The sequence below is a fragment of the Poeciliopsis prolifica genome, unplaced genomic scaffold, assembly GCF_027474105.1.
Source record: "Poeciliopsis prolifica strain line A6 unplaced genomic scaffold, Auburn_PproV2 SCAFFOLD021, whole genome shotgun sequence".
NCBI classification, from domain to species: domain Eukaryota; kingdom Metazoa; phylum Chordata; class Actinopteri; order Cyprinodontiformes; family Poeciliidae; genus Poeciliopsis; species Poeciliopsis prolifica.
Window position 1 is genome coordinate 6680378 of NW_026562396.1, and position 13173 is coordinate 6693550.

The 13173-nt window shown below is 40.0% G+C and overlaps 1 protein-coding gene across 6 annotated transcripts in view; it reads left to right on the top strand.

The window, feature by feature from the left end:
• The window catches only part of myo9aa (myosin IXAa), a 96232-nt gene that overhangs the window by 7048 nt on the left and 76011 nt on the right, over positions 1-13173 (top strand). Inside the window, exon 2 of one of the 6 annotated variants that reach the window (XM_055044887.1) lies at positions 1918-2104. The exons of the other annotated variants lie outside the window; for them this stretch is intronic. The gene's annotated coding sequence lies outside the window, so the exon portion shown is untranslated. The remainder of the gene's footprint in view (positions 1-1917; positions 2105-13173) is intronic. 6 annotated transcript variants of the gene reach the window in all.

Here is a 13173-nt window from a genome sequence, read left to right on the forward strand (position 1 = left end):
TGCATGTATCCCTGGGAAAACTTACTTCAGTGTGTTGAAAAGGAGTCTCTGACCAGTTATCTGTTAGATTAACTTGTCCTGGATGTGAAACGATGGACCATAAGGACCAACTTCACAGGTGATGGGAGTTTGGTTGTCCTGCTACATTTTAAAGTGGAGACTCACAGCAGTCCTTGACCCTCAATAGAATATGGTGCTGCAGTTTCTTTTAAGGACTATCCAGTCCCTCCTTAATCAGAACAAGAACTGTGGCTGCATCCTTTGCAGAAAGTCAAGCTTGTTACTAACGCAGATTAAACTCTGGCTGCCTCTCCTCTCATATCCTGCTTGTAGAGTTCAAGGACAGGATCTAGTTATGGAGATAGTATCCTCTGGGTTGGGAAGCTGAGGGTTTCGTCTCGACGCTTTAGATGACGTGATTCTCCAGGTGTTTTCAAGCCCCAACCTTCAACATATAGTGGAGCAATTTGTAGCTGAGTGTAAACCAGTCATGACTAGAATCGGCTGCTCAAGGTCAACAGTTCAAGGTGGATTGTTTGTTCCCTTTTGCTTGGGGGTGAGTCTTCTACCTCAAATACAGAAGTTTGAGTGTCTTTGGTCTTCTTCGTACCAAGATGGGTTGATAGATTTTGACCTTTTCTACGCCCTACAGCATTGCAGGCATAGTCTGCCATAGAAAGAGCTGAGCCAAGAAGGAAGAATCTTAGTTCTCCGGTCTGTCTACATTCCAGCCCTCACATGTGGTCTTGAGATATAAATCATTATCAGAAGAATGATATCCTGGACACAAGCAGCTGAAGTGCTCCATTGTCCTGGCGGAGTTCAAATAAGAGTCCCTTCTCCCCCACATCGAAAGGAACCAGTTTAGGTGATTCAGGGGTTTGAATGGAATACCTCCAGTGAGCCTCCCTTAAAAGTTTTTCTGGCATCTCTGACTGGAGGAGACCTGAGGGTAGGCCCAGAATCTTTATTTACACCTGATGGTGTAAATAAAGTTTCTAACCAAGTAAGTTAATAATTTTGATCCATGTTTTGTGGTGGATTTTGAACTGGTGGGCAATGTAAGACATCCAGCTGACTTAGCTGTGCAAATGGAGAGTTGAAGTTGGTGTGAGCTCAGCAGGACTTCATGTGAAGGGTTTGACTGTTCTGACCTCAGCTGAGACAATAAAGTATTGTTCAGAAAGGGGGCTAAGGAGTTTCTGCAATACGCCAGTTTCTGTGGATTATTGATCTGCTTTAGTTGAATAAAGACATGAATTCAACAAGTAGACCTACATTGGGAACAGGTTTGTAGCTGTGGAATGTTTTTAGCATTTGAATGATTTGTAATTTGTTGGAGTATCCTTATGTGCAGCTCTTTAAGTGTATTCAACCTTAAACTGTATTCTAAAGTAATTTATGCAAAGTCTTGCAAATATACTCTTACCTTTTTGAACCTTTTAGTATGAAATAATATATTTTAAGGGCTTTTGCAATCAGCTGGGGGTTATAGGTTATCCTTGGCTTACATCAATGGTTAGGTATGCAATAAACTAAAGTCCAATAGCTGTTTTGCTCGCTTCTTTCGTTAGAACAATGGAGAGATAAACTATATTGTTCATTGCTGGAGGCTTATTACTTGCCTTGTCTTGTCTACAAACTCTTGACTCTTTTTCACACTTTTCTGGTGCAATGGCTCGATGCATGAACAAGAGAAGTCAGGCTAAATAAAACAATACCTTGGTTGTGTCTGGATTTGTCAGAAGGTGTTCAATCTAAGGAGGCAATCTTCAAAGAAAAAATCTTACAATGAACTCTCAACTCCTGGATCTATTTGAAAGATTTCCTTCCACTATGAACCACCATAATCAATCTATTTTTTCCCTCACTACATATTCTCACCAACATCTTCTGTCATCTTCCCCTTTGAGGCAGGCAGCCAAATCTGCGTTATCATCGCACAGCAGCTCACCCGGTCTCTCCGTGGGCTGCGGCTCAGGCTGAACCACCAGGCTCAGATTTCAAACGGCCTCCGATCTGCTGAGGGCAGAAAGACGGCAAGTCATCCCCCATCCTCAGAGAAGACGGCGAGAGTCTCTGCAGCGCGCCCCTGTAATTACAGGTCGGGATTCTTTCCCCCCTAATACGCTAAACAGATGTGCTCAGGATAATTCTGCAGCTCAGACCCAGCCTTACGCTAGATGTCCTGTCATTACAATCAGCTGACAACCTGAAAAGTGTGCACTGCGCTTGCTGTGTGTGTTGCTTGGATTAGAGGTTTGTTATTTTATCGCTTTGCTCCACAAGATGATTAATGTCTTGACCTTGACAGTGACACGTGTACCTGCTTTCTTTTGACGGGGACCTCCTTGTTCACACCTTGATTTGTGGTGATGAGGCATTTTATGAGCAACTATAACCAATATTAGCTGTGTTGAGTTAGCTGCAAAAGACTTGATTTATTTTAACGTGTAGAGTCTATTCTAATCTCTGTGCCTTCTAGTATGTTTTTTTTATTTACAAAACTCTGGTCTTTTGATTGGTGGTTTAGAGATTACTGAAAGGTTTTAACAACTGGATCAAATGTCTAAATGTACAGGATGTGAACTCTGCATAATCTCAATCAATGGTATCAATCAGAACCTGTAAAAGTGGTGTGAAAGTGAAAAAGTCATTTTTGTGCATATAAACTTCTACCTGCACCTGTTCTTCAAGTTAATATTCTCGGTTGGCATTCCCTTACACGAGACCATGCTTGGAAAATCATCTGTGCATCAAGTACTTCATTACAACAGCTTGATTCATTATACATGTTCTATTTGGTGCATTATTGTTGATCCCATGGATTTTTGTTTGCATCTGTCTGACTTCCAGACCAGTCTACCGCTCAGTACAGCTTGACACAGCATCTGCTAAAAGGAGACTGTGTGTATTTTTAGTCGTGCAGAGAGCCACCTCTGGGATGCTTCTGAAACACGCTGTGGCTCCACCGTCTCGAGTGACTGTGATCAGATTAATTCAACCCAGCTGCTCCCGGTGGAGTTCTGCGTCTGGCCTCCTTTCTTTCTTTGGACGTTCATATCAGACTCTGCATATGTAACATGGCTTTTCACACCCATATGTAAGGTAGTCACAGGAAGTTCAGGTTTTTGGCATCTTATAAAACAGAAGTGTAATCACCCATGTTTAACTTCCAGGGAACCTTTAAACTTAAAAGACAAAATGTCCAAAGAGTAATTGTTGATGCCTACCGTCTGCTGGAAAACTTCATTGCAGGGTGGTGCACTTTTCACACTCTATCAGCCAAATGACTGTCATATTGATGTTTCCAGAGCTAAAAGGGAGTCCAGAGTTGAAGAGGAAAACATTTTCCCATTCACTACAACAATTAAACGTAAACATGAGGTGAGCATACTACCTGTAACTTGCCAACTATAGTTTTAAAACTGAGTTACCATAATAAAGTAACAGTCTGTTTCATGACCAGAAATGTTTCCAAACAGCCAAACTTGTCTTTCTGGTCAACATAGAATAAGTGTAGCTGACCAGGAATGAAATGTATAACATGGGAGAAAATTTCTCTGGTATCTTCATTGGACCAGTACCATTCTTTTCTTTTTTTTATTCCTATCTTTCCATTAATATTCTTAGATACAGCTCTCTATGTGGCAGCCAACGTTTTCAGATTTGGTCTTTTGTGGCTCACCCTCCATTTGCAGGTTTTCAATGGCTGTGTTTTGAACTACTGTCAAGTAATCGGTCTTTCCTGTGATTGTGTTGGCAACAACAATGTGTTTTAAAAAATTTATGTAATTGTTTCCTTTTCTGAGACTGAAGTTTGCGTTTTCTTTTTCTGAAATTAATGGAAATGAGCATTTGTGTCAAAAGAATGACTTAAATAATTTAACATAAGTATTTAAATGATACTTGTGTTGATCAGTTTGGTACATATGGATACATCATTTATAGCACAGTTTGTTCTGACAAACATATTTGACTTTCTTGGAGAGAAAGTGAAAACCTTCGTTGAGGTAAAAACATAAATATTATTCAACAACAGCGGCACAATGGTGTCATATTGCTGAAGCCCCCACGGTGCAAACACTTCCTGTTTCACCCACGTCTGCTGTCGTTGTCCTGGGAGTGGACATGGGAAGTGGAAATCTCCTTGGTAACAACAGAGGAGTGGCGCTGTTTACTTTGAGCGGTGCTCTTTTGTATAAACTCCACATTTTTCATCTTTAAAATACCTGGTGGCTGTTTTAATCGAAGTGCATGATAATGATTTAAATATATCTGGTTTGCTAACGGTTTAAAATTTATTTTTCACAACTTAGCAAAGTGGGAGCATAATAAATTAGAAAGTTGTTACAAAAAGTCAGGCTTACAGAAGAAGGAATATTTTAACAAGTTTGTGTTTCTTTCAGACCCGTTTGGATTTGTGTAGGGGTGCTGAAATAAATCCAGCACTCATTTAAGAGCTTGTGACTAAACTTTGCTCTTTCAATTTGTTTTTGGCTAAATTTTATGATTTGTTGGATAAAATTGATTGCAAATGTTTGACCCACAAGATCCAGCTCTGTTCTGAGGTTTATTGTTGATTTGTCGATTCAAACCAGAAATCTGTGTTTTCCTCCCGTGTTGTCCTTGGGACTTCAGCTGCACTCAGTTGATTTCCTTCCTCTGTTTTCTCCCTCCTCTTTCTTCAGGCAACAACAATGATTGGAGCCTTCTTAGAAAAGACAGCCTCGTAGTTTAGCAAGCACCTTTGGTACTTCCTCCAGTGTCATATTTCCATGCTGGTAATGTGTCACCTGCTGACGTTTGGCCAGAGGAATACAGAGGGAGTCTCCGCCGGCCCGGGCGCCCCCGTCCAGAATGACCTGCCTCAGATATCCGTTGCACCGCTAAGAGGCCTACAGTCATTTTTAATTACGGTGCAGACAGTGATCCAAGCACAGACTTGCTACTCCTAGTCACCAGGGCTTCTTGGTGACACCTAAAAAGTGCTGGAATTGTGACTGGATTTTAATTATCTGCTGTAAACTGTTTGAGTTTAGTATTTCTGCAGTACAAAAAAGTCAAATCTTCATTTTTTTTTCTTTTGAGGGTAAACAATTCTATATGACACTGTAAGGTATGGTTTCCGGTTTATTTTTGAATATGTTGCAGTACTGTGGGAAACTGTGACTCAATGGGAAGAGTAGTCATCATGCAATCCGAAAAGACAGCCTCGTAGTCTTGTAGATGTAATGTAGGTGACATTACAACTTGATCCTGTCTATTTGCAAGGGCAATGTACTTAACTCCAAGCTGGTCAGTGAGTGTGCCTGGGTCAATGTGGCATCGGTCTGCAGGGCTTTGAGTGGTCGGTATGACTTTATATGTATATAGTGGACCTGCCTGTTTGTGGTTTATAATTCACAACGTCCCCTATTTGGGATTTTGTTTATGAAAATGCATACAGATTAATCATAAAAAATTCACCTGTTCATGGATTTTTATTTTTTTTATTTATTTTTTTTTTGCAGAGCATATCTAAAATATTCTGGGGAAAATGCAGCTTGGGAAGCTAAAATTACTAACTCGCACAAATACCAGGAGTCGACTGATGATGACAATATGACCATTAATATTATAATTAAGGACATTCACCGTTGGCTAGAGATCCACCAGGCAAACAGCCAGAAATTGTAATCAAATAATTTTTCATAGGTAGGTGATACTAGATTAATTAAATAATTAAAATTCAGATGTTTTTTTTTCTTTTTCTTGCTTTGTCAAAACTGAAAACTCCAACGTTTCGCATGTTTTTCTTGTGTATGCACTACGGCCTCTTTGAGTGGAAAAGCAATTGTTATGAAATACTTTGGGATTTGATAGGTTGTGAAACTCTTCATGTCAAACTTGTCGCTGCAGACACAAAGTGAAGGCAAACCACCAAAGAGCGGTAAACATTAAATGGAGCCATGTTTCGGTTTCCTCAGCAACGAGCAGAAACCTTTCTTTTTGTTAGGGATTGACTTGAGTAGTTTTCTGCCTGGAGCAGCCTATTACCAAGTCGGATATCTTTTAGCTGGAGGTATGCCGACTTCAGAATAGCTTAGTTTGTCTATTTAACTTGTTAATTTGTTTCCAACTGCAGCTCAGTAAACCTGATCAGCAAAAAAAGGCTTACATCTGAGAGTACAAAGCTTGGACTTTGGAGCAATGAAAGAGGGTCATGTGGTTGTTGATTCTCGATTCGCCCCATTTCTGGGTGATGTGCACAACAGGGAAAAAAGACGGGTAACCCTTGTGCCTAATGTGGAGGGAGTGTTTTGGTCAGAGGCTGCTGCAGTTGGTCAGGTCGATAATCATTGACATTCTTTGCCCAAAGGTGAGGGTCACCTGATGGCCTGAATATACTGAATAACCAGGTTATTTTGTCAAGAATATTCTCCTAATGACACTTGAATATTTCAAGACAAGATTGAAGTCAAAAATGAATGCAACTCTTTTTGCACAAGTCTGTCACGTGAAAATGTTTGCAGATTGAATATATCCTTGATTTATAGATTTCTTCATATATGCATTCTGCCCTAAGACGCAGCAAAGATATTTTTTTAGTGATGCCAGTTAATGCAGAAGAAACTCAAAGTGTTGTATGTTCATGAGTGAAATTTTGTGAGGTGTTACTACCACTGCATCTTTTATAAAGTCACTAGTAACAATCTGATTGTTTATGGTAAATTGTTATGCAGAAAAACGAATTAATACTTCTGGTTCCTCTCTTCCCGACTCTAGAACTTCAAAAGAAACTCTTAGGCTTGATGAGGCCTAGCTCTATTAATACATTGTAATGACGTCAAACCGGTTTCGACTTCGTTGGAAAGGTGTAGCCAACAATATCAAATTCAACAGTATCACTTTGTTTTTATCTTACAAGTATCATCTAAAAATTAGAATTTTTTCCCCCCCACTTTTGTTAATTTATCTGGATTAGGATTTTACAGCTAATCAACAATTTCAAGCAGGAGCAAAGGAATGACATGTACCAGCCAGATATTGTGCGGCGCTTGCAGAATTTGCAGCCTTCAGTTGCTTCCTGCAGCATGATCAGATGGATCAGAGTCGTCCTGTCTTACTTGGGTACCTGTGGTTGATTATTGTACTTGTCTACTGTGATCGCAAGCAGTGGTGAGGCAGATGCATCACACCTGGTCCAGAAAAGTCCTGCTGGTTTTGTGAATTGGACAGAAATCAGTTTCAGCCTGTGTTGGAGGAATTATTTGGAACATCTTGTTGGAGCATCTTGTGGCATATGGTGGAGTAGTGCCAGAAAACCCTCCATTGTATTAAATAATCATAAAGGCTTTGTCAGACTAATTATTCGGCAATATGAGTGCTTCGCGCTTCATTGTCCTCTGTCCAAGTTGATGCCAGACTGGCTGTTAGTCTTTCCTCTCTTCCTCCCTGCTTCTTGCTCTCACATTCCCACAGCTCACATTTCGGAAGACTAACATCCTATCATTTCTGTCCGTCTCTGTCTGATGCTTCCTAACATCTCTATTCTTGTGATCCAGCCTGTCTGTCTGTGAGCCTCTGCGTGTATTTTCCCACGGTTCATTTTGTGTTCACTATTTTCCATCTTTCAAAATTCAGTCTTGGATGGTATGTCTGGCGTAAGCCATTGCTTCATGGTTGTTTAAAACTTACCAAAACATACTCATCATTCAAAATGATTGATCCACTTTAAAAACAAAAAAACATCACAATCAGTACATCATTCATTTTTAGACCTTTCACAACATCCCTGGCTGTAGTTCAGTTTCATTAACAAATCTGGTACTAAAAGTGTTATTTAGTGCGGTTACTGTTTGTTTAGTTTCCTTTTGGTGAACAGCCTTGTGGGTCTACTCTTTTGTTGAATGTCCTTGTTGACACAATCAATTTATCCAAGCTGTGGGCTACTACTCTCTCAGTTGCTGGTTTATAGAAGTGGGATAAATAAAACCTCAGAAACTAAATTGAGATTTTTTTTTTACAACACAACTGACTGCTTAACACTATGATCTAGCAGTGCAATCTCCTGGCACGTAGCTAATAAATGGGATTGTAAAAGCTAGTAATCACAAATGATACCTTAGAAAGTTGAAGAGGTCATGCGAGTTTGTTTTACAACAAACTCCTGAGTGCACACAAACACACACGCACACACACACACGGAGAACGATGACAGTGACAGTCTTCCAGTTTTCAAAAGGATGACCTCATGTTGTAGAAAGCTGACCAAACTCGATTCTTAACACCGGTGTAACAATGGCCGGCATTGTGGAGTCAGACAGTTACACTTCACTGCAAGCGTCCAATAAGGCTTCACTGACAATGCTCCGATTACAAAAAGAATGCAGAATCTTCCTCCTCCTTTTTCCATCAGTATCTTTTAAACAGACTGTTCACAAGTTTGTAAGCAACCTTGGACCGAGAGTTTCTTGTGTATAGCACTGTAAAGATGCCAAAGAAGAAAGAGATAAGATATATTTAATGACAGTGTGATTGTGCAGAGTGTTTGTTCTTACTGGTCTTCCCTTTGTAAGGTACATGGAACCTGAATATCTAAAACATTGAATTAGTCTGTTTATTTTAGCAACAGACATGCTGACAGCTGGATGATACGATGTATATTGTAGCTAAGCAGCGTCTATTTTTCCCAGCTTCCCTGTCTAAAATAATTTTCAAAACAGTCCACTTTGAATTTATGCTTAGTGTAGAAAATAAAACCTTGGTTTGGTTGACATGCAAAGTCATGACCCATGGAAACTTGACTAACCAGTCTTTCAGATATGTGTACCTTTTTCTACAACATCCCATTATATAAAATACAGACTCTGAACACCGCTTTGATTTTTCCAAGAGAAACCTAACAAATTACATCTGGCCTACTGAATGTTGTGCGTGTTTATGGATAGAGTAGGTTTAGAGGAAGGCCTCTTCAATACGTTCGGTACGTTTGCTCTGATCTTTATTGGTTTTCCATACAGGACAAACTAAAGAAAATTGCTAGTTAGATATTAACGTCACCAGTTCAACCAAAAAGCACAAAAACCTGTTATGTACGAGAAAGCCTTGCATTCACCAAAAGCGTTTTTTTTTAAAAGAGTGACTGTGTGACTGTGTTTACATAAATGACTCAAAACCTTTCACATTGTTCTTGAACATTTTTTGTGTTGAATTTTATAATTGGTAAATATCAGCTATTGTTCCCGTAGTTTGCTCATGGTAAAGGTCGCACTAAGCCTCTAATCCGAGTTCTGATAATTATTCCCAGCCTTGTGTTTAACAATAATAGCATCTGACTCAAGTTTAACTTTAACAATACCTCAAAGCAGGAACTCTCCTCTTGTGCCATCTACAAATCCAATATTTAGCTCATGTGAAATCCAGCATTGCTTATTTCTGGTATGTTGAGATTGTATCTGCCCTGATCTGCTGCGTCTTGAGGAAAAGGGGGTGGAGGGAAATCTGCCCTCGCTGATTTCAGATCAGATAACTCTCCTGTGTTGCCTTAACGCTAACCATTCATGTCATGTAAATGGATCTGTTTCTGGTTCAGTTGTGTGAGGAGAAAGGAGACGGGGGAGAGGCCTCAGTAGGCTTCTTCTCGCTGGGCTCCGTTTGCTTTGCTTCTTCCTCCAGGACCCAAACTTCCCACTTATCTAAACCTTATAACATTTGGTGGGTAGACACGGCCATCAGCTGACATGATGTCATACCTCAGAATATTTTCTTCTTTGTCTCACTCTGCTCTTCATATTTGCCATTTTTACATTATTTACAGCATGCAGTAAATTAGATGCTTTTTTTTTAAACATTTTTTTGCGTCATGGCTTAAAGACTGTAAGGTGCTTGGAACCTTTTGCTAAAAATCCTGCCCAAATCAGCATGCGTCTGGCGTCCTTGACAATTGGAATGGGACGTTTGTGCTGCTGTTCATTAAGGCCAGATGTGTGTAGTTTGGCTTCATCGATCCAGAGAACCTTGTCCCACAAGTTCTGTGGTTTGTTCAGATGCAGATTTGCAAACTCAGGTCATCTTGTCGTAGTCTGGGCTCAGCTGTGGGTAATGTGTCGATACAACACTGTTTTGGATGCCCTTTTAATGGTTACAGAGGTCATAGGTTGATTACTATAATAAAGTGTGGAAAAACTTAGGAAACTTTTTAGAGAATCTAAACGTTAATGAAGTTAATGCCAGGTATTTGCAACTTGAAACTTAAAATATTTTTCGCTACACTTAGTCAGTTTGTTTTATTTTTTTAATAATTATTTAATATTACATTTACTGACTAAGTACATTTTTATATAAAGTACCTTTTGTTTATTAAAACAGCTTTTTTGCGCCTATTTTCAAAATGGAGTTCTATGCTGACCTTTAATTTGCCCAAACATCAACAAGTAAAACAATGTGCACAGACCGTACACAGCTGCATTAGATTTTCACATCGTACATATCGCGTGAAAACTTTCTCAACGACGGTTCTGATCGCACTGTAGCGATTGGTTGAGGTTCTGTTTGAAGGCAAATAGTCAGTCAGTGCGGTCCTATGTGCAGCTCTAAGACCCCCCTCCCTTTCCGTTAAGCAGTGAGCTGACCATCTGTTCAGGACAACAGGCTGTGACTTGCTGCCTGAAACACTCACACTCCTATGTGCAGACATAGACTGAAAGCTTAAACAGGGAGACCGAAAGCTCTCCCACTATATACTTCAATTTAACATCCTTATATCAAAAACTTTGCGCTATTTCAAAGAGAAGTTTCTCTCTTTGCTTTGGTATTTCTGCATTGATAGTAAAACATTGTCTTGTGCAGCATTTCAGTGTCATGCGGGTTGTGGCAGAGCTGCTGAGGCAACACATGGCAGGTTAGGTAGAGGCTGACAGGAAACTATCCGGACTAGGTGCAGCATTGTTGTCATTTCCCTGTTGGAGCCCTTCATGGTCGTCTGTGTGCACAAGCTAATTTTATCCCCTCCATCATCTCGAGTTCACGTTTTCTGCTGTGGTTGATCTTTAATAAAGTATATAATTGGTTATCTTCAGGTGTTCTTAAAGACATATGAGCTAAACTCCTGGTTTATTTGTGCCAGAAATTGATAATGGCGATTAAGTATTCAATAAAACACGCAATGTACAGTATGACGTTTGGTGGTGGAGGCAAACATTTAGCCACAACTCCAACTTGACTCCACCCTCAACATTGACGCCAATATGCTGGCAAAAGTATAGCACAGGAAGCAGAATATGTTTTTTAGATTATGAACAGCAATCACATGCCTCCACAAGAAAACAAACAGAAAACATAGTTTTAAAAAACAAACAAACATTAAAATACCTGTTGTAAGTTTAAAAAGTGGGCTGCGCAAGAAGGTCCTGGGTTTGATTCCCGGCCCAGGGTCTTTCTGCACGGAGTTTCTATGTGCATGCTGGGTTCTCTCCGGCTTCCTCCCACAGTCCAAAAACATGACTGTCAGGTTAATTCTCCAATTCTCACAAGGTGTGTGAGTGTGTGTGTGTGCATGGTTGTTTGTTCTGTCTGCCTCTGTAGTTGCCTTGCGACAGACCGGTGACCTGACCAGTCTGTCACCAGTCTGCCCAGCACCCCTCATGACCCTACTAAGGACAGAGGGTGTTAGAAAATGGATGAAGCTTAAAAAGTGATAAATTATTCAAAAAATATGACATTAAAATGTCTTCAAAAAAAAAAAAAAGAAAAAGGATCTAAATCTAATGATGCATAGGAACGTAATGTCTGCTTTATAATAAACAAAGTGTTGTGAAACAGTTTGTTTTTTTTAATCTGCTGAATTATAGCTTAAAGTGTTCTAAAAGTAGAGATCACTGTGAAGTAATACAGAGCTTCATTCACAGAAAGTCGGAGCCTTTCCAATCAACCACAAAGAACGTTAATCCTCAGTTACCCTCGGATACACTGCTTCTCATTGTTATCCGATGCGATGCATAAATTTGCCATTTGCAAATGTTTCTGCTATTTTACAGGCGCTTCAAAGAAAAATAGAACAATTTATTATTTCATTGCGTTATTCTTGGTGACATTTGTGTGACAGATTTATCTCCAGCATGATGATTAAAATGGAATCAGAATGGCAGAGAAATCTCCGCAGCAGCTGGGATGTTTTAATTTAACCCTGCCTCTTCCCGTCTCTCTCTGTTGATCCCTCGCTCTCCCCATGATGCCCCGCCACTGTGCATTAAAGTGGGAACTTGTGAATGGCGTGATTGTGCGTGGCGCAAAGAGGATGGCAGCTGCTGCTGCCGGGGTCTGCGAGGAGCTTATGTGAGCGTTCGCAGTGGGCATGAGTGTTAATGGTTATCCCACTGAGCTTGATGACTTATCCTTTAGCCAGTGTGAGTTTGCATGTCAGTCTCCAGCAAAATAATATGACCCCATAGCAGATTACGTAACAGCACACCAGGGCCACGTGTTATAATCTGGTGCATTTCGTAATCTGGTGGGGTGGAGTGGGCTGTGTAGAAATCCCAGACTGTAAATGAGTTTCGAGAAGTTCATTCATTGTACAGATGTTGAGATTGTTCTGTTTTTTCTAGTGCTATCAATCAATTAAAAAAAAAAGATCTGATTAATCGCCCTCTAGAACTGTGAATAATCCCTAAAAGCTTAATTTTGTAAGCTTGAAATGTAAAAAAAACCCCACGTTTTCAAAAATGTTTTTATAAAAATGTCTCAAATCACACATCTCAGTTTGTCATGTTTTCATATTCAGGAAGGTTTAAAATGGGTCATTTTGTTTTTGAATGTAATTCAGAAATGGTAACTGTAAACTGGTTGTGTTTTGGTGGGAAAACAATAAGTCAGCAATAATTAAGCTACACAGTAGGCTTTATTCTACTGTGTTAGTTTTTTATTTGGTGGCCTTTATTTCACAGTAATCTGGCAGGTAGAAGGCGAACTCTGGATGTCCGCTTAAAGCCTCTGTATGCGGGGGTACCCGTTCTAACTGCGTCGTCTTTTTTTATTTAAAGCAAAATTTGCCGCTGAGCACACCACGCTGACTCTTCACGTTTGCGACTCTGCATTGATGAACGCAGTACAAGACCGTGTAGCACACTGCTTTGAACTAAGTGTGCTACACGATACAGAACTCTCTGCAGAAGAGAGACTTTTAGGTCA